We start from the raw sequence: 25,337 nt of genomic DNA, 5'->3' as shown, positions 1-25,337 counted from the left end.
ATTGGAATTGAGATAGAACCTTTTACTTTTAGCTCCTTAGTTGGAAGAGGATGCCAAACCTTGGTGTCTGTGTATGTATCTTGATATATCATACATAAGATTGTTCTTCACTCCCAGCTCAACTTTACCATTGACAAATGGACAGGACACTTTGTACCCCTTCAAAAGTGTTGAGAAGAGAGCAACTTGACTACCTATTTCGACTCTCATCTCAAAAGTAAGGCAAATGTTATTACTCTTTGCTGAAATTTTTTTTGTAATGCATTTTTTAACCTAAATTGCCTATCTATTTACATCCTAATAATAAAATTTTTCTGTGATTTAGTAACAAAATGTATCCGTTTGTAAAGTTTTGTTCAGAACCAGTTATCACCATTTCCTGAAGAGATGGCAATGGGGCCAGCACTATAGTATGTGGGTTAAGCTACTGCCTGCAGTGCTGGTGCCCCATGAATGCCAGTGTTGAGTCTCAGACATTCCTGACCTAGCTACCTACTAATCTTCCTGGGAAAGCAAGAGAGGATGAATCAAGTGATTGGGCTCCTGCCCCCACATGGGAGACCCAAAGGAAGCTCCTGGATCCTGGCTTCCTTCTGGAGCAGCATCATTACTGCCATTTGGAGAGTGAATCAGCAAATGGAAGATCTGCCTAGGTGTCCACACAAATGGAGCTTGGGCTAAGGCTGAAGCCACGAGTTGGGAGTGCAATCCTTCCTGGTGAATATCAGTAAGCCAGTTACTTGGACCGTGGCTGCTGAATTCTAGGGTCCGCCTTAGTAGGAAGCTGAAATCAGAAGCTGAAACTTGGAATTGAGAACATGGTGTCTTGGCTACTGGGGTCAGTATCCACTTAATTTCATTTGCCTGTGAATTGTATAAAGTGCTTTCATAATTCAAGGTGTGTTAAAGGAGTCAAACAAAAAGTGAGAAGGCTGTGCATTGATTTCTAGTGACATTTTCCAGAACGTTAAAGGATGGCATGCATTTTCTCTTCCTGACCACATAGATATGGCCATAGAATTTACTTAAACTGAGTCCAAGGAATTTAACTGAGATCAAAGGAGAATTATCTGAAACTTGTTTCGTATTAAAAAATGTATTCATCGGATTTCTTTTTGCTTGTCACTGTGCCGTTTGGGATGGCTCAGAGCTTCAAATCTATTTGGATTACACATGGAAGCAATTAGTCATCACAGTAAAAACAGCAATGCTTACCAACATGCAGTTGTTAAATTGGTCTAATTACATGCTGTAAACTACAGAGTTCCTGCTATGGGTTGCTGGGGAAAAAAAGGGTGAAATGAAGCAGCTGGATGATTAGGAGTACTCCTAAGAAGCCACAGACTTAGCGGTGGACCTTGGTTACCTTACAGAAGGAATGAGGGTCGCAGGGTCACGATCTTTAGAAGTCTTTGAAAACAGAAAACTCTGCTTGAAATGCTGGTTCTGTCCAAAAAGAATGGGTGGGAACCTAGGATGATAGCTTTTATCAAGAGCCTTCTAAGTCAGGTAGAGTGTGGCTAACCTCAAAGCAGATTCCACAATAGCAACACCCCAGGCCTGTCTTCCTCCTCTGTGGGTATTTTTGTCCACATCCATTTTTCTCTGCATCACACAAGGTTTCCCTGGGGAGTTCCTGCCTGGGTTTTGTTCAGGTGGCTCTGGGGAGATCTGCAGGCTCCCGGTAAGTTTCTTTTCCTGTGGTGCTTTCACTGGTTTGTGTCCCTTGGGTCACAAAGTAGTATCCTAGACACAGACAATAGTCACCTGTATTTATAGCTCCAGTGGAAGCTATGAAGCAGCTTGGGGCTTTACAGGACAAGTTCACAGGCAGTCATGATGCCCTGTGGATGTTCTTAGGACAGAACTGCTCACTGTTCCCACCATTCACTGACGGTGCCCCATGGTATCGCCATCAGTTTTTACCTCATGCCTTTGGTAGTGTTACAAATTCTATGGAATAAAAACAAGATTCATTTCCCACTGGTATGGCCCTGTTTATGCATTATTTTACTTTACTTTGTTTCATTACATTTACTTCGTTTTCCTCTTGAAGTTTCTTCTACTTGCAACTTTGCTTTCTTTATATAATATTCTTTCAAAAGATGTCCAAGTAGAATATGTCCAAATATGCCACTTTTCAGTAGTTCTGATAAAAACTCTATGCAAACAATAACATCCTTTATTATCCTTAAATTTTGGCTTCATGCATTTCTATAATGGTTTCTTTCCCCTTCTGGAAAGGAGATTAATGGAAGGTAAAAGTCATTATTCTATCTCTAATTCAGAAACAAATATACTTGTTTGTTGTTCTGTGCTTCCTTCAAAATAAATGGGAGGAAATGCAGCATTCACTCATGGTATGAGATAGAAGTTAGGTGGTTAGTATTTTTGTGCTTTATTTATGTATTTGCTTTTCATGATTGAGTATTGAATTCCCCTTGCAAGGCAGCAAGTTGGACCCTGGAATGGTAATTTTGTACAAGCATAACACAGTTTTTTTGCGCTGTGTAAAAGACATCGCCACCATTACTTTTTGGAAGAATGAACTAGACTCTGTAACTGTCAGATAAAGGTGAGCAAAATTCTCTGTTTACCTCTTTGTTTTGGATTAAATTCCTGAAAACCAGGCACAGTTGTGGCAGCATTAGGAAGTGGTAAGGCCACATTAACAGCATTCCATCACGACGGTGGGACCGGTCATTGCTCTGGATTCTCAAAGTTTAAGTGAGTTTAAGTCCTGATGTCTTTGATTTTATAACAAGAGATGTAAGAGTTTCTGCAAGAGAATGATTGCAGGTGGCTCTTAACATCGTGAAAGGTCACCTTCTACTAAATATGTCTTAAACCACACAGGTTAAGTTCATCTTTGGTGGCCCCAAAAAATATCTTACTGAACCCAATCTCATGGATGCCCTGGTAATTTAAAAAGTCCACATTTTTGATATGAGAAAGACCTTAACTTTTAAGAAACGATAGCAAAAGGTTGCCAGAAAGCACTCCAGTTGCATGAGGAGCATATACAATAGAAGAAGGATGTTTGTGCCAGCTATTCTGTGTAACCTAGTCACATTCTGGAGCCACATGTCTGAACAGTTTCTTTAGCAAGTTCTTTATAGTTGGCACATTGAACAAGGCTTACTAATTTCTGCTACATTTTCCAGTGGCCCAGAAAATTGTCTGTTAATTCATAACTCTGCAAAATTATAATGCAATCTTTTATTTATACTAATGCAGCCATAGATTTTACTGTTTAAAAATACAAATTATTTTCCAAAATATTAAAGTCTGAATTTATTATACATTTTAATATTTTAAATTTGTAAACATATTAGTATTTATATACTTTATTGTGACAGAAATGTCTGTTCTGATTTTTCTGGAATAAATTTGCCCTATGTTTTTGAGTCCAATGCATGATGGCCTTTGTGGTATATTTACATTTTTAAATTAGTTGACTTTATTTTTCAGAGCAGTTTTTAAGTTTAAGGAAAACATACCAAAATATGGAAAGTTCTGTATGCCCTCATCTCTACTTGCACACAACTTCTTCGCACAATCAACTGCCTGCACATTTATAGTGGTGAAATTTTAAAGTCAGTAATCTACATTGATACATTATCATCATTCAAAGTGGATAGTTCACTAGGGTTCATTCTTGGTGTTACAAATGTACAATGAGACACATCATTGCAGAATATTGTAGTTGCCCTCAAAAGACTGTGATGGGGTTGTTCATTTCTCCCTCCCTCCCTGTAAAACGCTGACAGCATTGATCATCCTGTCTATAGTTTTGCCTTTTCCAGAATATCATATAGTTGCAATTAGATGGTATGTAGAATTTTCAGATTGGTTTCTTTCAGAGATAAACATGCAAGTTTTCATGTCTTCATGGATCAAAAGCTCATTTTTTTGTGTTGAGTAATACTCCATTATCTAGATGGATCACAGTTTACAACCTAGCTACTTTTATTTCTAGCTCCAATTTCTATGGTACGTTCATTTTTAATGTGTATATTCTCAAGGGAAAAAAAATCTGAATTGTTTGATACCATCCATGGGATAAATGTAGCAACTTCCAATCTGAAATCAAATTCTAGCTATGTGATACTGGGCTTGTTTCACATTTAGGGGAAAAGATTAATGAAAAAAAAATCACAATTTTATAGTTTATGCTAACCTGACTGTATCTTATCCATCACCACTGACATTTAAAAAGAGAAAGCTCTGAAGGTTATAAGGAAAAGACCCCAAATTTATGACTCTGGGTGTTTTTCTTATATTGAGCAATGGGTTAAATATGCATTGATTTTAAAATGCTATTTATGTTATTACTGATTCATGATAGAAAATTTCCTTCTGTTACTTTATGTGACTTTATGTCACTTCTGCAAGGGTGAGGAAGCCTTGCCATTGTGCCCTGTCACTGTCAACTGAACAAATCAGTTAAAGTGATCTGTAAGCATTTGGATCATACAGCAGCTCAGAATGAAAGGATGATCCATGGCAGTGCAGGGCTGACCGAGCAGGTGGATGAATGGATGCAGGGATACCCATGACAATGATGCTGTGTGAATGGGGAGGCCTGACCGATGGTCAATGTCTGATGAACATTTCAACACAATTTATATGTGTTCTCACTGCCATTTGTTTTGTAACTACCTCCATTATGGGAGAGACAAGGGTGTGGCAGTGAAAAAGCATATTGGATTAAAATGAACGAAGCTTGAATTCTAGTACCAAGTCTTCTAAAATGAGCTCTAAAGGGAATGTGAAATCATAAATCCTCCCAAGACTTCATTTTTTGCCTCTTTCAGATGGAAATGATAGTGCTTATGTCACCTATGTTTGCCAGTTATTGTGGGGAAAAGATTCATTCATTCTTTTCATTCAAAAAACGAACACCCAGAATTGCCACTAAGCACTGGGGCTACATGTGTAGGGAGTAATAGGTTGAGAAACACTGTGCTGAATTTTCAAAGATTCGTAGACTTTTTGAAGACTGTAAGGGGTTCTTGTTATTAAGGTCATGTCAACTTTTTGTGGCTATATCAAAGTGGTTGACATTTTTGGATCTCTGCCAGTGGCTTGGTTTACTGTGGGTTACAGCTGAATGGTCTCCAGATGTTAAGTCTTCGAGAAGATGCAGAAGTAACAGAATTTGGTCCTATTTCATTGCTGTTCGGTGACCACACAACGAATTACAAACCCACGTTTTCAAGTGTGGCAAACTGAGTTGAATGCACACCTTTCCTTGGAATAATTTTTGTTCAAAGTGCAGGGACAGTACTAACATGGATCGCTTCTCCTTAATCCTCGTTAAAATGAGATCTGTATAGCACTGGGAGAAGTTCTTTACCCGCACAAAAGGACACTTCAGTCCACATTATTATTTTTCTCTAAATAAAATGTGCCTTGTGTATTTCTCTCCTCCCCAGTAATATTTTGTATTCATGTAATTACTGTTTTCCCAAACGTCCTTTATTATCTCCCAGAAAAATAACGATGTTAAGAATCACTTTTAGGTCCATCCAAGATTTCATAGCAATATTTTGTTTGTGTTCACAGTACAAGATCCATCTGACGCTTTCTCATTTTTCCCCCTTCATATGGCGTCCAAAACAATTGTTCACATTCACAGTTTGATGTCTCACCATATACATACTGTGTGCAGCTCTGCTGTTTTAAAATATTTTATTGGTTTTCCTTCATATCTCAACTTTTGATGGGTGTCCTTGAAGAACTTGCATGAGAAAAATGTAAATGTGAATGATTCATTTTGAACATATGTATCTATTATAGGAGATTTTCAGGAGATTTTACCCTACACAGAACACACTGTTCTTGCAGGAAAAGTGTTGTATGTTACTATTCTACTCACAGCTGGATGCTGCAGATGGATTGACACTGGAAATTGGAGCTTTTTCTAGTCTGTTTACTTTTAATACATTATTTATATGCACTAGGACTGTCCCAAATATTTGGTTGAACTGCCAATGGTGGTCAGTAGTCATGAATTTCGCATTTGAATATAATGTAATATAACATGATTGAATGTAAAATCTGGGTCTTCCTCAATATTTCTAAGTTACTAACATGATTCCTTGGCAAGTGGATAGTTCAAGGTCAGGCATTTGATTGTTAGGTATTAGCCACACTCAACTGTCCCCCAGTACTTACTTCACAGGCATTTTCAGGCTTGTTTGATAAAGTCTTTCTACCTCTTAAGTTTTTTTTTTTTTCCTAAGAAATTCCTACTTGATCCAGAGGTTCAGGAAGGAGAACAAAGCATTTTCCTTTCCCAAAGAGATGAATATTCATTTTAAATTTTCAAAAAAATCATGAAAGCATTCCTTGGAGGTGCCCTTACATTCCTGCCAGTATGGCTGCTTGACTGCTGATGTTCCTAAGTAAATGTATCTTTGACCTTAGCAGAACAGGCAGTAACAGAGTGCAGTGATCCAAGCCATTCTAAATGGATATCAGCAAGTGATCAATATATAGGAATGAGTTTGGAAAGTTTCTATTACACTTAAAATCTAAATTTTCTGTTATATTCTATATTTCATACAATATATTTTACTGTTCCCCTTTTAATTCAGCAAGTTAGTGCAATATTTGTATCAATGTTCCTTGTCAGAAAAACCTCTTGAAAAGACATTAGAAAACATGAGACTGTTTAGCTGTGATAAAGCGATAAGGAATAAGCTCATGATTAGAATACTGATAGTGTTTTTCTTGTGCAAATATTGTTAAGGCAGATGTTCAGTGGCAGAGCTGTTGAAAAGCATATTTTATGCAGCCTAAAAACTATTTCTGTATTAGATATTTAAATGCATGGGGATAAATCCTAATTGCTTTTTGTTTGAACCAGAAACATGGAGGAAGCATAAACCCCAGTTTGTACAAAATGCCGGCTGCAACCAAATTCATGTACTTCAAACCTGAAAATCATCCCATTTTGTAGAACTGTTCCTGGTTTTATCAGTAAAGTTTCTAACAGACGGCTTATGTGTACATGTGCTAAGATTCCTTGTGTTAAAAAAAGATACAGTTTTGCAATATCAACATGCAAATTTTATGGGCCCGGATGATATTGCTAATTTTAGTACATACAGAAACCATTAATTTCAAAACTGAGCCAACTGCAGACACATCTATGAGGATTCTAAGCATTTCATTTATGACCCATATAATTTAGTTTCAAGGTGATATGGGCTTTTATGGAGAGCACATACACAAATCAACACGTCAACTCAAATGCAAGAGAGTTTAATGTGTTGAACTGAAAACAGGAATATCAGGTAGATCAGAGGTTGAGTAATGGCAAACATCATTCAAATTAGCCACCCTGAAGAGTATTCAGAGATAGCATAGGTGTTCACGTAGCAACACATAGGTGTTCATGCATGTACAAACACATAGGTGTTCATGTACAAACACATAGGCCGTTTGCCCCCAGGAGTCTCACCCAGAGCTACTTTGCCTTTACGTTTATAAGGCTCTGGAGCATCACAGTAGAAGTAGCATTGGGCTGTAATAGCCAGATGATTTTATAGTGATCAAAGCATGACCGATACCCTCCAAACAAAAAAGGGAAAGAAAAAGATTCTACACATGTTCCAAGGACAGTCTATATCACCATTTTTATATAGTTGATTGAAGCAATGACACCCGCTATAATAACCCTAAATATCAGTGAATGAACCTATATCAGAAAAGTTCATTTCTCGAAGGCTGTTTTTGTGACTTTGTCATCTCTAAAGGAACCAATATGTTTACCATGCAAATAGCAGCGAAGACAAGACACAGGAATCAAATGACAGGTTTTAGGGGGTAAAATTCGGTTATCAGTCTTCATGTCTGCCCAAACTGTACGACAAAAACAAGTCACCTGCTTTCACCTTCACTTAAGAGTGACTGCAACAGCCAGTGCAGGGGCAGGCTGAAGCTGGAAGCCCAGAAGCCAAGGATGGCTCCCCCATATGGGTGGCACCGGAGCCCTCACGGGTTATATTAACAGGAGGCTGGAATCGGAAGCAGGAATCAGGACTTGAACCTAAGAACTTATCTGATTAAATGCCACTCTCAGTATTTAAATATTTAAAATCCCCAATTGTTAAGTGGAATCATTTGTTCTAATCATTTACCAAAAGCCCTGGAGAATTTATATCATTAAATCTACAAACATAAATAGCTCATTAACTCTTGTCACTGTTTTAGCTCCAGTCATTCAATCCAGCGATTCTGTGATCTTGAGGTGACACTGACCTTTTCTTCATGTCTCCAACATCTGTTTATATTTCTTGAGGTGGTTCCAGATGAAGATGGGATTTGGCAATTATTTCAGAAGTAGATTGACAGCAGAAAAGATTCCCTGGTCTGTTCACATACAGTGCGCTGTCCATGTACACAATCTAGTTAACTGGCTGCTCCTCTAAAAGCTGATTTCTTGTCAACCTCCTCCTCTTCCTCTGGTCCCCCTCATCCTCTTTTCCTTTTTGGATTCATAGAGATCTGGGAGGGTTTTTTGCATAATTCACGGAAAATGGACATTATGAAAACACTGTGCTTGAATTTAAAAAAAAAATTACACCAAAATGAACATTTTTTGGTCTCATGTCTCATGAAGTGTTTGAGCTAGTTTCATCATACATGATTCTGGAAGTTGCTTTACCTTAGATAGAAGAGTGTTTCAAAGGGGAATGAAGCAGTTCAGCTCAGTGGATTCACACCCACAATGGAAGACACGGAGAGAAGGCAGTTAAGAAACGATATAAATGATTTTAAGGTTGAGTATTTTCTAATGCTATTGAAATGCGAGGGTGACCTTTATAGATTCCTGTTTGCACACAGTGTGTCATTAAGGAAAAACTCCTATTTTCTGTGTAATAACCTTCTCGTCAAACCCCATCTCCTACTTGAATAATTACAAAGACAGCAACTAGTGGTTGTCCCTCGTGGTGTGTAAGTCCGCTTATTCATTGCTACAAAGCTAAAGTGAGAAAGGGACCTCAGCCAGGGTGGTCAGGCTATTCCCACATGCCGTTGGTCAACTGCAATGGACCAGGTACCCTGAGCCAGACACAGAGGACACGGCACTAAGGAGGCAGAAGGAGTCTGCAGTCTGGTGTGCCACATACTGAGAAATGGGGGTGCTTATGTGATTTCGGGGTGCTGTCAGGGGAAGCTATTGTGAGGAATTGATACCTGAGCTGAAGCTTGAAGGCAGAGGATGAGAAGGCCAGGTGAAAGGGAGGCACATGGAAAAGCAGAAACAGCATGCCCAGGACATCCATGGGGGTTGAGAAGCAGGCCCGTGGTGGCTTGGCTTTGAAAAGCAGAGTGTGAAGCCCCATGAGTGAACAGGGCAAGAAGGCAGGGCTCATGGAGATGTTGGCACCTCTTCCTCGCCACAAACGAGAAGGAAGAAGCAGGAGTGTGGCTCTGGCTGTGGCTTCCTCCTGCTGGGTGCTGTGCCCGTCTGAAACCTGCTGCCGTCCCTCAGGGCTGGAACTGTTATCACTGCCTCTCCAAGCCCACTCTGGCCTGGGAGTGTTTATCAGCTTTTTAAACCTGACGGCGAACAGAACACACTGTGTAGTCTCTTACCATGGGTAGGGAACAGGCACCAAAGGCCACTTGGTGTTGTCTTTTGCACCCCACGGATTGCCTGCCGCCACAGCCATCAACAATACATGCAGACCTGCTCTGCTTCCAAACACAGAAACCTTTCCCTTTTGAAGTTTCCCAGAGGTGTTGTCTTCCATCCTGACCCAGCCTGATTCTATCAGAGAAACAATTATTGCTGTCTTTCAGTGTCTGCAGATAGCCTTGGAGAAAATTACTGCTGGGTTTTTATTTCCTCTTCGTTACCTTGGCTCTTTGACTCAAACTCAAGTTTGCCCACCTTGATGTTGTAATCATGGCCGCTACCCCACCCCAACAACTGGCAATGGTTAAGAGAAAGTTAACACAGAGCTTGAGTGAGATATCAGGGCTAATATAGACGTTTTGGTAAATTTAGACTAAAATGTACATGGCTGGAACATGCCAACCTTCTTCATTCTTTCTGGTAGAAAGCCTCATTAGTTTAAGTTTTTAAGGAAGTTATCACTTTAGCCTGAGGTTTGCATCAGCCATTGGATCAAAACGAAAGCTTGCTGTCTAAAGGACATTTTGCGCGACGGAAATCTTTTTCTGAAATCTTCAGCACACACAGGTGGCACCAAGGAGAATTAGAATCCGGGATTGTTTTCATGCATTAGTTAATATTTGCCTCTTCATAGGCCACCAACCACACAAACCTACAGACACAGACAGGAACACGTTGAGTAAGGGAGTCCAAGAAGCAGAAGATTGCATACTGTGTAGCCACCTCACCCAGGTCACGTCCTCTTCCCTTCCCAGGCCCCAACTCCAAGATGAGAGTCCAACTGAGTTCTGCAAGTGTCAGTCCCCTGTGGTCCCCAAATCCGACCTCCAAGGGATGTCTGTAAGGCCAGCAGCGAGTGACCCCGGCCCTGGGCCTGGGCCTTTCACCCACTGCGGATCCCCAACCCAACAACTTGGGGACCGCAGCCGAGAATCCCTGATGGATGGGGTTCTTTGTTCTGCATTCCTGCTCCCTCCACCTGGTCCGCCGCAGCAGCCCCCGCCAGCACAGCCGACCTGCAGGAAAGTTGCTGGTGGAGCTGAGGAGGGGCGTCATCGCCGCCTAGCAACGCTCCTAGCAACCGCGTAACATCTGCTCCCTCTGGTCCAATGCGCGCGGAGCAGAGCTGCGCGCCCGCCTCGCGTTCCGAACCCTGATCGAGAGGCGCTTCAGAGACCGAGGGACGGACCTGCAGGATCCAGGGCTGCCCGCGCTGAGCTGCAATTGCCGCTGAGTTCGTCGGCGTTGCTGTCGCTGTCAAGCGCCCTTCTGAGGGGTGACAGCGCCGCAACACCAGCGGCGAGCAACTAACCCCGCGCCTCTCCGCAAGTGCTCGAGCGGTCTCCTGGTGAGTGGACCCGGCTGGCAAGGTAAGTCTGGACCCTTTGCAGCCAGGTGGCCGCCTCTGAACTCAGCTATAAAACTGGTCTCATCACGGGGAACAGGGAAGGGCTCCAGGATTCCGCTCTGCTGGCTACCCCTCACCCGGCTCCAGCCTTTAAACAGAGGCCAGCTGCTGGTCCCAAGACTGATTTGAGTATTCAGAAATCTGAAGATTGATTCTTACGGGACTCCCCTCCTAACCCGCGGTTAGTGGGGAATTCTCTGAAGTTTTTAATCCTTCTCGTTTTCCCTGCCTGTGTGCAGGCTGGGAGAGCTGGAGAGCAAAGCAAAGACCCCGCAGAGCGTTGGCGGCCAAACCTACGATACCAAAGTGTCTTTGCTACTAATTGAATCAACACGTATGGGGGTCACATTCTCTTTAGCCCCGTCCCCTGGCAAGGGTCCATTTGGCCGGCAGCGGGGCAGCCGTTCTCTCTCAAAAGTAACCATAGTAACTCACCTCTCTGGATGGGATTCTCCTTATTGGCTGCCCGTCTTCCCTTGGAAAGCTCATCTCTCTAAATATAGAAGATGATGAGATCCTCAAGCATACATCCATGTAGAAGAGGTGCAGTTAGACAAGGTCCTTTAGAGGAAAAAAAAATCTGTCTTCCTAGGAAATGGAGCATTTGGCTTTTGCAAATCTTAGGAAACAGAGCGTGGCTTCCACAGAAACACCGGCCAGTCTGTTGTGCGTTGACTGTGGCTCTGTGGCTTCGCAGGGAACGCTCCCAGAAGTCAACATCTGGCCTTTCAAAAACAAACGAAGGATATCTGTCTCTGACGATCTTAAAAAAAAAAAAAATCAACCTACAGATAATTTTCCTCCCCCAAAACAGCCCCTCAGGTCAATAGCTGTTGCGCTAAGTTATTCAATTATTTCCAGATTTCTTAGGAAAGCGCAGAATCCTCAAGTTTTGACTTAAATCTGGAGAACATTAAAGCGTGTGAGGGTTTAAAGGTTCCATTCCCTAGCCGGTCCAGTTCAGTCTCCCCCCCCCCCTCCCCAAGCATCGTAGACAGGGTGGTTCTGCCACACATCTCCCTCTGGATTGCCCACCAGCTAATGTCTGTGCAGCCGACTCCTCTGATGTGAACTGTGTCTGTCTCCTTTCTTTGAGGTCTGAGATAATCATCCAGGAGCCTGAGGCTGTGAGAAATGCTCACTGAGCAGAGGGGGACTCTTGCCAGATTGTCTGACACTGCCCCAGAGATACTCTTTTCAGACTGATTCAGCATTGCCAGGTAATCACTAGCTTGAAAGAAATGACTGTTTAAATATGTATCCAGAGAAATAAATGCTAATGTAGCGTTACCATAACTTACAAGATCAATATGAAAGCGTGTTTATATAGATGGTTGCTGGGTACAAGTCAATAGAGGTTTTCTGTGAAAGGGACATTTGTGGGCTGGCAGAGTTCCCTAAGACCCATGCGGATAGGGCAGGCCAAATTAGGTAGGCTGGCTCTGGGTACATGAACACGGCCGGTGAGGGGATTTTGGTCCCAAGCGTGTCTGGATGAGGGGAGGGAGAGAAGACACAGAACTCTGCAAGTTGCAAAAGGAGACTGTGGCAATGTTTCTCATTTAATTTGCATTAGGGTCACAATGATAAAAATCTATGAGTGTTACATTCAATTTCCAAATCGATTTTGAAGACTGAATGCAGTCTTAAGACCAGCATTTTCTCACTTGCTGGCGTTGTATAACTGTCCCGTGCTCTGAGTTACCCAGGTACAGTTGTTGTAGGTAACCGGCCTGGCAAATTACAATCCAATTCATGAAAACAGACCCCTGCTGCATTTCTTTCTAATCCTTACTCCCCTTTATAAAAATAAATAATTAGAACGTTTTATTCAGAAACCTATTTGAAATTTATCCTAGGATGGCATTGTAGATTTATGAATATAATGACACTTTATAAATACTGATCTCTGTGGTCTTATTTTGAATTAAGGAATTTAAGATTCCTAAATGCTGATGTTAGTAGCACTTATCACCAGCTCCTTTTTCTTTTCCGATCATAATAGCTGTATTTGGGATGGAGGGGAGAAACAAATTCACAAGATCATAAGCTTTCCTGACACCAGCCATGTGATGTCGCAGAGCTCTGGTCGTACCACTGATCTGAAGAAAGTTTGAATACAGCAGCCACAAGTAGTGGTTCTTACATATGTGTTCATCTTATACACTGCCAATTTATACACATCCTATTTCTTACATAATCTACAGAGAAATTTAATGGCGTTCAGCACTCTTGAAATTTCTTTGAGATATTCTGCTCTTCCATTGAGACCCATGTCAGCATCAAACGGAGCAAATGAAATTAAAAAAATTATTTTTTATTCTATCAGAAGCGTGCAATGTATGAACTCTCTATTGTGCAATTTTTAGTGATCAGATTTGTACCAAAAAGCTGTCCCTAAGAGAATGTCGTCACAGTATTTAGCTTTAAATAAAAATGAATGATATAATTGTAGTATGAATTTATAATCCGAAAGACATGGACGGATCCAAAGTTAGCATGTGAAAAAAATCTGCTGATCTGTGTGTGATGATGCATGGGAGCACCAACTGTTACGCTTTATCATGTATGCTAAAGGGGGTATGCACTTACGAATATAAGACTTGGAGAAAAACGGGCCCATCACTGTTAAATCTGAAGTCAAGTTTTAAAGTGTTTAGATGTGGGTGAGCTTGCCATGCTCAAGCGTATGGCAGTATATGAAATATAGAGAAGTATCAGAAACTTTTCTCCAGGGTGTGCGACCTTCACCACTGTGGTTTCCACTTGATGGCTGCTATATTTCAGGCCAAGAAATGACCAATTCAGGTTGCTCTCAGAACCTCAGAGAAATCTAGAAGGCAATAATGTTCCTAGATGCAGAGGTATAAGTAAGTCAACCAAAAACCATTCAGCACTGGAACTAAGGAAGAATATCTTTGGGCTTTTTGGCAGTGCCAGTCTCTGTCAATCCCAATTTTAAAAGTATAATATGTTGCGTACATAAACAGTTGCAATGCAGTGTTTCTCTTTTTAAGTTGAAGGCTATTAATTTTTTTTAATTTTGCCTAATTAAAGTTACACAAATGGGCCAATAGCAGAACTACGCATGGTTCTACAATCATTCTCAGTGGGAGGTTGTTAATGAAAAGCATTTAATGCTTACTTGTGATATGTGCAGTATTGTGATATGATCATTCATTTAGAAAATTTAAAAAGCTTGGTTTCCTATTGCAAACTGCAGGAACAAAAGCAAAAGAAGAATCTTCTTAGTAGCAGTGATGCAAGAAATCTTCTAAACATCAGTGGTAATTAGATCATGAGAAGGGACACGCTTGCAGCCAGAATATTTCCCCTGCAGAAGTAGATAAGGGGTCTGCTAGAATTGTATGGTATGAAAGCCTTATGCATGCATTTCAAAAATTCTTGCACCAAGAAAAACACAATTATCAGTTCAATTTTCCTTGAACCTTTAAAGTACACTTACATCAGAATTTTTTTTTAATGATTATCAAAATGAAGCATGGGTTAGGAACATCAAGAAAATAGGAGATCTTACAAAGAAAGCCAGGATTCAAGAGCCTAGATTGCACAGTTTTCCAATAAGCTACTCATTTGATCATTCTCTGACTTTTTTCTCTGTATCTAGTGTGGGGGATTAAGCCACTCACTAGGCAGATTTCTTGAACCTGAACATAATACACGTGAATGAATCATTCACGTCCAATTTAGAATGCAGGCATCCTGTGACCAGGGATCGTTTCCCCTAAGAATAACTTCAGGTAGGGACACAAATCAGGTCCCATATGAAGGATGCCAGAGAATCGCCCAGCTCTAAATCAAATTCTCATATAACATTAGTATGTACTGTTACTGGTCAACTCTGTCATGTCTGTAACTCCTCTGGGGAGGAGCAACTCTGATCCAGATAGATGTTTTTGTTGATATACCCAGATATGGGCTGGCAGTGGTAGAAACATCAAAACAGAGGATGTCCAAATGGCTACTTTTATCCACAGGTTAGAATATCAAATCCATTACTGATCACTGGTCCTGGCCATGTAAGGAAGATATAACATCTCCCTACATATTTGTAATGAGACATTTCTTGTCATCAATATCTAGTTATGTGAGGGCTTACCCAATATTCTTGCTGAATCATTTCCACTTTACAGGGTAATAAGTGTAATGAAAGAGTATAACCCTTAAAACAAAGAATACCCTTCTAGGGGTTGGTGAATCATAAAGTTTGCCCATGAAACATATTTCAGTTGGCCTTGTCAATGTAGAGACATATGATGGCAGACATTGGTTTGGATGCAGCATGTAAGTTAGTTAACCTCATGATGACTACCTGGCTGGTTACATCTTATTTAAGTGTTCTTTTTTGCTTTAGAGACCATCCCCAATGGGAAAAAAAATAGGCTTGACAAACTGGTGTTTCATTAAATGTCCCATACCTGTGCTTGGGGTTTTTCCAAGAGGACATGGGATATAGTACCAGAGAACGCAGCTGGGGTCTTGAGTAATACTTCAAATTCATTGGCTCTTTAGTATCTCTGGAAATTGCTACAGAAATATCCCAAGAGCTGCAACTTGTTGGTAATTTGAAACTGCCAGAAGAATCAACACTGTAGTCATGGTGGGTGATTCATCTGGAGGAACAGATGCTCCGTTGATTCTGAGCTAAACACTGGCACTGTGATCTGCTGCCGCAAAGCACCAGAAAGGTGGTAGGCAAGGGGTTATGCCACAGAAGGAGGATGGGTGGTGCAATACACTTAAGCATCGAGTCTCAGAAGTTGCAGAGCCTGACTGCCTTGCACTCCATGCTTCTCTGCCTTCTGGCATGGGTTCTCAAACATTTGATGCAAGCTGTGCTTAACCCTGGACAGCGGATCAAAGTTCTGTGTACAACAACATACTGCTAAGTAGACTAGGCATTTGTGATTTCAAAAGTGAGGTCACTGCCATAGTAGTAATACTTGATGAGCAGAAAACATGAATGTATGCGTGAAGTACTGAGCAAGTAAGTACTTTTCAAATAGCAGTTCGTCTAATTCACACATAAGGGTACTTAAAAAAAAACATTTGTGGAGTGATGGAATCCAAAGGTAGGTTTGTTTTTGTTCCACAATTTTTGAAATGCGTGAATAGTGTTGTCAGCGTTCACATTTTCCAGGAACTCTTCGAAGACTCTTTAGAAGCGTGGATTTTAACTTTACTACCAAATCCAACTTATTTCTTAATTACATTTCTGCAAACATGGGGGTACTCCTGTATAAGTAAAAGGAGTTTGATATTCCTGATATTGTCCCTTGATCGAACAGAGTACTCAGAGGCTCCTGGCGGGCAATGATCTTACATCACCAAATAGATTCCAAAGCTGATGTTGGAACTAGTGGGCATCACTCGAAGATTATGCTGCAGTATTTGTTTTCTTTTTTTAAACGTTATTTCTTTGAGAGAAAGCAAAGCCATCCACTGGTTCACTCCCCCGATTCCTACAATGGCCACAGCAGCACTAGACTGCATCCAAGAACTGGGAACTGGACCCAGGTCTCAGAGATGGCAGGAGGTCACCAGCTTGAGCTGTCACCTGCTGCTTGCCTGGTCTGTTTTAGCAGGCAGGTGGCATCAGGAGTTAGAGTTTGACATCACACCTAGGCACTTTGATGAGGGATGCAGGCATCCTTTCCTGTCAGAACAAATGTCTACCCAGATGTGCTTCAGGCCATGTGAGAAGACTGCAGAATTAGACTAATAGTAACACATGGACTGGCTCTTAAAGTGAATGTATGTCTGAAGATATTCAGCAGCTTTTTCAGTGACAAAGCATTACTTATCTAAATAGGGGCGGCTATTCTTTTTAATGCTCACATCAGGCCGGCATCATACAAAGGGCAATCAGGAAGAGATTCTGAGGCTAAGGTGCATGATTTTTCTACAAATCAGTTATTGACCTAAGGTAGAACCTGACTTAATTCCTCCCATCGATCAGTCTCCATCGTTTCTGTCTGTAGTTCAACCGCACACATCTAACAGAATGGTTTCAACTCTGTTTTGCAATGTGTTTGTTAAAATGTGACAGGGAAAATGAAAATCCCACTAAAATGAGGATACATGAAGCCCATCACGTCTTTATATTTCTTGGGCCTTTTAAAGTCTTGCAATGAAGAATGGGCCTGCTGTAGCAGGGGTTTTCCTTTCATTGTTGTCTGTTCTTTCAAAGTGTTTATAAATTAATTTGCTGATGATGTGTCCTTAATGTACTGTCCCTGGGCCATGTACCAAATGAAATCACTTGTACAATAATAAGATCTAATCTGTCTGGAGGCGGGGGCAGAACAATAAGGAAAAGACTTGGAACGATCATTTATAATTACATTTTAAGCGTTGGCTTAAAGAAATGCATATAAATAGTTCTGCCAGAAAACGGTCAGAGCAGGGATGGTCACGCTGATGTGTGATTTTCAATCTGGCACTTGTTGAAGTTTGCATTACAACAGACATGGAGTCTGGGACGGATATTTTAATAACCTACAGGTTCCAGCATTAACAACATTTGAAATATTTATGACAGCACTGGCCATTTCACCTTCACAGATAAATTTAGACTCGGCCTAGTTCAGTTTCATAATTTATATACTTTACTCAGACCTCAGCCTACTGCATAAGAAAATATATAGTCATTTTATGTTTTCTTGACCACTTCATCAGCTTCATTTGAATAAGTTCATTTTTGAGTTTTTAAGAAAATAATGACCATATTTACATGTGTTCACTAGTTCATAATAAATGAATTATTTTTGCATTCTCAGATTCAGTTTAATTAATTACTCAGATGCCTGAAAACATTTTACATTTTCTTCACCCAACATGTATGACCGATGGAAATGTACCAGGGAGATTTTCTTGGCACTGTTATAGAACCTATACTTTATTCTCCAACTTCGCCATTCAAAATATCTTCTTGCCGTATTTCACTGTCAAAGTACAGCCTGGTGCCTCGAGAGGCAGGTGGTGGGAAGAGGTTTGAATTCAGAGGTAGGCAGCCAGCTTGGGCTTTGCACTCAGATGGCATCCTATACTTTTTAGTACTATTAAGAGCTAGGATTTGACTGAAAGCTTACTGTATGTTATCCATAGTGCCAGCCACTTCCCATGAGTTAGTGGTCATCTGAGCTAGTATCATTTCCATCCTCGCTTTATAAATGGTAGAACTCTTATTTCATTGATTTAAAGCCATACCGATAAGAAGTGGAAGCTATCTCCCTCTGCTTTCAAAACCCAACCTCTTAGGCACACAGCAGAAGATCAGCCACTGCGCTTACAATCTTTGGGGCTGCAGTTTCCCCATCTATATAGTGAGAAGGCTGAATTAGAAAATCCACAGCTTGCAACTCCTGATTTTTTGAGTTCTAATCGATCAAGAAGACAGATGTTGGAACTTACAGTTTCTATAAGATCTATGTAGTTAAACAGCCTAAAAATGGCTAAAACTATCCCCCAAATGTGATGCTGAAAACTCTGTATGTAGTTAGACAGTTGCAAGGAGCTGTCAGACTGTTAGCAACTGTGAAACCTTTGCAAAATTTTAGCAATCCATGGGGATGGTTGTAAGACAAAGTAGCTAATTGTGTTGCGTGTGGGGGAGCTGAGACTACAACTTAGACCGCCTGAGATTTTTTTTCCCCTGTATTTTGAAGGTCTGGTGCATAGCTTTGTCTAATTGCTTGAATATAGCCCAGACAGAACTGTGTGAACCTTAGTTTCACTGTTTTTTTGCTGTTTTGTTTTGTTTTTGCTGGTGGTGGTTGGGTGGTTTGGTCTGTTAAATAAAAATATTTTCCCTGGAGATTCACCTGGGCTCCAGAACAATAAATCTAATTGACATTTAGTTTTCCAAGCTAACACCTGCTTTGCCTTGTATCATTCATTAAATGGTTTTTAATTAGTCATTAATGCTGGAGATGATGTATTACTCTGGGATATAAAATGAACATACATATTAAAGAGCCACCTCTATTAAAAAAAATAACATTTGTTAATGGTAAACTTACTCGGGTCCAAGAGTTTCTGTCTCCTGTCTTACAGTGAATGATACAGTGAGTGAACCTGGGATCTGGGTGGCTACAGTGCTCATAAAAGCCCACTGATTCTTCTTAATTGGAAGCAAGAATTGATGATGAGCAGTGATCTTACTATTTGCTTTTTAATTACAATGCAGTCTGGCCTTATTCATAAGGCTAGAGCATCTAAGTTAACGTAGAGAAGCAACAGCAGTGACAGCAAGCATCAGTCAAGCCGTCTGCTTGGCATCTGGTGATAAGCCAATCAGCTTATTCAGCAGAGCTCAACGGTCTGTTTCCACGTAACATGGCTATTACTAAGCTGCTGTGCTGCGCACTGTCATAGAAGCTCCCAGAATGCGGCTCCCAGAGCAGCAGCACCAGCAGCACCTAGAAATGTACTAGACATGCACACGCTCTGCTCCTAGCCCAGACTTCCTGAATTACAAACCCTGGGGGAGGCGCTCAGCTACTGAGGCCTTAACAAGGCCCAGAGGGGAGTTGATGCCCCTTGAGAAGCAATATGAGTTTCTTCAACAAACTTGTGTGAAACGGAACTTTATTCCGTGCAAATAAATGTTGAAACCCATCTATATGAAGGGTCTTCAGAAAGTTTATGGAACATGTGTATGATGCAGCGAGTATGGATTTCAAAAATTTATGCACCGAAATAAGTGACTTTTAATTCCGTTTTTTCTCACAAACTTAAACAATTAATTTTGTGAAGATTTGAAAGACAGAGAAACAGAGAGATGGAGACAAGGAGGTAGCGCTTCCAAGTACTGGTTTACTCACCCGAATGGCCATAACAGCTGGAGCTGACCCAGGCTCAAGCTAGAAGCCTGGAACTCCATTCATAGTCTCTCACGTGGGTGACAGGGACATAGTATTTGAGCCATTACCAGCACTGCTAGGATGCTGGAGCCAGAAGCAGAGGTAGGTCTGATAGGGATGCAGGCACTCCGCGCGGTGTCGCAGCCACGCACCACACACTGCCCCTACACGTTTCCTGAAGTACCTGTGTATTATACAGAATAGACAGTCTCAAAAGAAGTGAAAATAATTATCCCTTGGTAAACCCCAAATGTTTCAGCTGTTTCATTGTACGCTTAAAAAACCACAAATGCATTTTCCTGCAAAGCAGCCTCTGAGAAACCTGGCTTCGGGAACTTTCTGCTTACTGTCTTGATGGGTTTTGCTCCTTTCTTTCTCAGCTGTTGAAATCCATGAGAACTCCATGACAGCTGATTTTTTTTTATTGGATTCTGCGACTGTATACATATGGTAGCAATTATTGTCCCCACGTCAGCTGTGACTTACGGCTGTGTCTGTCCCTTTTGAAGTTGCATTATGAGTAACTTAATGTTCCTGATTCTCTTTGTATAACATGTCAGCTCAAACTTAAGGCTCTGTAGGATTTACAGCCACACAATAATGCCAGAATAATTTTACAATGCTAGTGGTGTGGTTTTGTATTTCTTGTAGCTTGTCCTATTGGAGAAGCTTTCAGGAAGCTGCAAAAAAAAAAAAAAAAAAAAAACTGCAGGAAGACTTAAGCGGATGCTCCTCACTTGGGAGAAAAACTAGAAAATGAAGCATTTTGAAGAGCTCATTTTTAATATTTAAGCTTTAAAAAATTATGTTATAGGAAAAGCCCCAAATGAATCTACAAATTCATTTAAACAATGCATTAATAAACTCACTGTTTTGTTCATTTAATGGCTTCACCACATAAAAATATTTGTGATTAGGTTAAGGGCACAGTAAATTATGTTAAACTGGGAACTCTCTGGCCTGGCCTTGAGGTTGAATGAATCTGGACTGGACTCCATTTGTTCTCGAAATTCATTCAGAGCTTTCACTATGCGCCTTTAGGCTTCTGCTTGTAATTTTGTCTCCTTTCTGTAATTGGCGCGCCACCTAGAGGAAACCGTAGGAAGCCAAGTCATTTCTTGTCTGGAACTCAGAACTCAATCAGAACTCGCTTAAATAGGAACCTTTAATAGCGATAGTTTTTTAAAAATTATTTATCTTTATTGTAAAGTCAGATATATATAGAGAGGAGGAGAGACAGAGAGGAAGATCTTCCATCTGATGATTCACTCCTCAAATGAGCGCAGCGGCCTGGAGCTGAGCCAATCTGAAGCCAGGAGCCAGGAGCTTCTTCCAGGTCTCCCACAGAGGTGCAGGGTCCCAAGGCTTTGGGCTGTCCTAGACTGCTTTCCCAAGCCAAAAGCAGGGAGCTGCATGGGAAGCAGGGCCGCCAGGATTAGAACCGGCACCCACATGAGATCCTGGCGTGTTCAAGGTGAGGACTTTTGCCACTAGGCTACTGTGTCAGGCCCTATAGAGATAGTATTAAAAAAAACATATTATATGAAGCTCATGTTTCTCAGTCATAACAATTTTTCATCTTTCATTTATTTATAATGAACTTATATTAAGACATTTTAGGACAACGATTCTATCATAACTATAGTATATAGCGTTGTCTATAAATAACTATTTAAAATATAATATAACTAACTCTGTTAAAATGGAATTGAACCATCAACTATCTTAATCCAATTTTGTTATTCCAACAGTATTGTTTCCTCTGAATATAAGCAGAGTGTTTCAGAAAGTTCATAGAAAATGAAATCATTGTTATTAAAGATACATTTAATGAGTTTTGCAGTGAGAGTTACAGAGCAAGGGGCATAGAAAGAGAGAGACAGAGAAAGTTCTTTCATGTACCAGTCTACATTCCAAATGACCGCAGTGGCGGGTGCTGAGCCGGACTAAGGCCCACTGTGTGAGCAGCGGGGCCGGGCACCACTTGGGTCATCTTTCAGCGAGTTTCCCAGGACATTAGTAGGAAGCTGGATTGAATAGGGACTGGCAGGATTCAAACCCGTGTCTATACGGGATGCCAGCGTCACAGTCAGGACCTCTCTCTGTTACGCCAACCTGCCCCGAAAAGGAAACGAAGAGATAAGTTTACTTTGGCACAAAGTTATTTTGAAACGTATGTTTAGTTTTTTCATGACATGCATTTTTTATGAACTTTTGAATTCGCCTTGTAAGACAAAAATCAGGAATTTCTTGCATTAAGAAAAAAAAAAAAACGCATTGTTTGTATTGTTTTAATTTGAAAGGCAGAATTTGAGACAGGCCCAGAGAAAGATTCAGTTGTAGTGGGCTGTAGAGCTGGGGCTGGACCACGTGGAAGCTAGGAACCCAGGATTCCCATGTGAGTGGCAGAGATCCAAGTATTGGATCCATCACCAGTGCTCCCGACACGCCCCTTAAGAGGAAGAAAGCAGAGCCTGGACACAAACACAGGCCGGCCAGCCCTGGAGATGCCCGAGGCAATGATTTAACCTCCAGGTCCAACATTCGCCCTCAAATCTTCCCATTAGTTCTGCTTTACCCAAAGCTATGGAAACTTTGGACTAAGTGGATTCATTGAAAGAATGCTGAGGATGTTCTGGCCTCATTCTGTTACATCTTGGGGACCAGTTTCGATTTGAGGAGAGTTTTGACGTTAAACTGCTAGAGGACATTGCTGCTGTGCATCCTGAAATCAGAACCAGCACGAGCAGGGCTCCTGTTGCGACGTTTGCCCGCCTACCGGATTTGGGCTCAGAAAATGCTTGCCATGCATCGCTTCTCCTTCCTGCCGAGGGAGGCGACAGCAGTGATATCTAGGGTTATTGATTTCCTTTCAACAAGTAGAGTTAACCTGATGAAGTGCCCTTGGCTCGAACCTAATTTGTCTCCAATTGTTGTATTTGTCTAGCTTATCCAACGAAAGTACTGACATAGGCATCAACGACGTCGAAAGTAGCGTACTTTAAGAGAAAATATGCAGAAGAAGAAGATCTACATCAGGATTACCATGGGTGTTTTCCAAAAGTAAGCGTGGATCCATTGCTTCCTTGTTGCCTTTTATTTTATTGCTCTGGAGGAGCAGAACGTCCCCATGCGCGCATTTCTGGCAGTGTGATTTGAACGGCTGTGTTTCTTTTTCAGCACCTGATATTACCCGAGGACAGGACTTGCATTCTCAAACTCTCTCTGGAAAAGCTCAGGTTTCTTGAAGACCCAGAAACCTACTTGAGAAGGTCTGTGTTAATTAACAATTTGCTGAGGAAGATACATCTAGAGACGGAGAAAGAGAGCTATGAATACTTTAAGGAAGCTCCCTGTTACAAGACTGCTTATACCGATACAAGAAAACGGCTGAAGTTTATGGTACAGGAGTGCTGTTCTCAATCTGTGTATTATGAGGAGCTGCATTCGTATCATATTGTGCCTTATGCTTCGGAGAATGCCATTTATGGGCTGGGTTACACTAGTAGCCACTTGGAGCAGAATTCTCAGTTGCTTATTTATAAGATGAATTAAAGTAACTGTACAGTCCATTGATACTTTGTTTCCAAATGCCTGAACTGTTTATAGTGGAGATGCTCTTATAAGGCATTCATGATCAGTGCACTTGATATCAAAGATGAGATGCATGCTGAACTGGTTGGAGAGAACCGGGGTTATTACTCAGCAGTTCCTAGTATCACCAACTTGAGTTCAAAACTTTCCCATGTGCGATGAGACAGTGAATTCGTGCTTTCGAAGCCAAGATTTATTTTAAAGGTGTGTAGGGAGGCACTTACAATCAAGTTGTCCTATAGATTAAAACTGTTAAGTTCTCTGATTTCAAATTGTGCCATTCTTGGTAGAGACTCAAAAAACAAAACAAACAAAACCCCACAAACAAACACCAGATTAAGTTGATGATGTGCCACTGAAGATTGAGGGTGGGTAAATTTTCATTTTCTGTCTGAGACCAGGAAGGGTTGGCTGTTTCTGAGAGCTTTGGCTTAACAAGCGCTGGACCGAAACCACTTGTGTGATATTATTCCCCCTTTAGCCCTGGAGAGAATTAAAACTGGACAAATATATGCTGCAATATAACTGCTGAATGTAATGACCAGATTTCTCCAAACTGATTCATTTTCCTGTTTTTTTTTCTTTTTCTTCAGTCTTGGTAGACTTTTCTGTTTAAAACTGAAACTTCATAAAATGTAAAGTAGCCTTGCAAATAGACTTATCTCTAAGTTCCAGGAGTTGGTTAAGATTTATGATGAGCCTTTAGAGTTTTATTTATTATATCATTTTTATAAGCTATGGAGCTCAGGAAAAGGAGAGGTAGATAAAATGGGCTTTCAATGCATTAATCATTTTCAAAAATTTCATTTGCAGAAATGAGAACCACAGAAATTCTGCATGATGTTCTTTGCGCATCTAGTAAAGGGTCAGTTGAAGATTGCCCAGGGGGAACGTTGTGCTGAGTTTTGTATAAGAGTTGATCGTTCACAATTTGACAAAATGCTGCAGAATACCTGCAGTGGTAAAATGTTGAGAACTCCCTCTATTTTGCAGCTTGAAAGAGAATTGTTTGACCTGTTAAGTAGACTCATGAAACTGAAGAGGCTCATCGTGTTGTTTGAGGATTGAATGAGGCGTCCGACTTCCATGTTGAGTCCTGTCCTGTGGCGCATACTGGTTAGAGAATTTTCCAATAAATGATTACACGGATTGGGAAAGCGTGGTGCCAAAGGCGAGTTTGAGAAGATACCAAAGACTCAAAGATGGGTGTTAGGAGGAGGACTAGGATAGGGAGGCTAGGAGTCTAAAACAAGAATTGCACAAGATGTGGAAGAATTTTGCAACAATTTGCTTACTAAAGTGCTTTTTGAGTACTTATTTACTTAATAATGATAACCAGTGATTGAAACAAAAAATAATACAGACCTTCCAGGATCATAGGCCATGGCAAATTTAAATCTAGTAACTAGTCAGAATTGTAACTTACCTAGTTGGAGGTTGACTTGAAATCAAGAAGACCAGTGTCTTTTCAGTAGAATTCTTTTAACTTTGCTTCAATCCTTGGTCTCTCTAATCAGTCACCAGGTGAGTAATGTGGGTACGTTAGATAAACATGTCATGTTTCTATTTAATTGCTCAATTAAAATTATAAAACAAAAAGACTCTTTAGAAAATGAGCAAGTATAATTGAAGTTCATTGTTCTGGGCAATTTAGTGTTAATGGTGAGATAGAGTTGTACAGATTTTTTAAAGTTAAGGACAAAATTTGACACAGAAGTTGAAACATTTTTATTTCGTTGCTTCTAAAAGACCTTATTTCTCACAATACTTCTTTTAAAAATATAGCTCTCTTAAA

General features: G+C 40.8%; 1 long non-coding RNA gene across 1 annotated transcript; it reads left to right on the top strand.

Annotated features, from left to right (window-relative positions):
- The first annotated feature begins 12,064 nt into the window (after positions 1-12,064).
- LOC121153160 lies at positions 12,065-23,524 on the top strand. The gene is made up of 3 exons (XR_005883346.1): positions 12,065-12,283; positions 22,896-23,011; positions 23,129-23,524. It is a non-coding gene; the product is annotated as an uncharacterized LOC121153160 (long non-coding RNA).
- Positions 23,525-25,337: the final 1,813 nt, after the last annotated feature.

This window comes from Ochotona curzoniae, unplaced genomic scaffold, assembly GCF_017591425.1.
Source record: "Ochotona curzoniae isolate NIBS_2020 unplaced genomic scaffold, NIBS_Ocur_1.0 contig_2688, whole genome shotgun sequence".
NCBI lineage: Eukaryota > Metazoa > Chordata > Mammalia > Lagomorpha > Ochotonidae > Ochotona > Ochotona curzoniae.
This window is presented reverse-complemented; position numbering and strand designations above follow the sequence as displayed.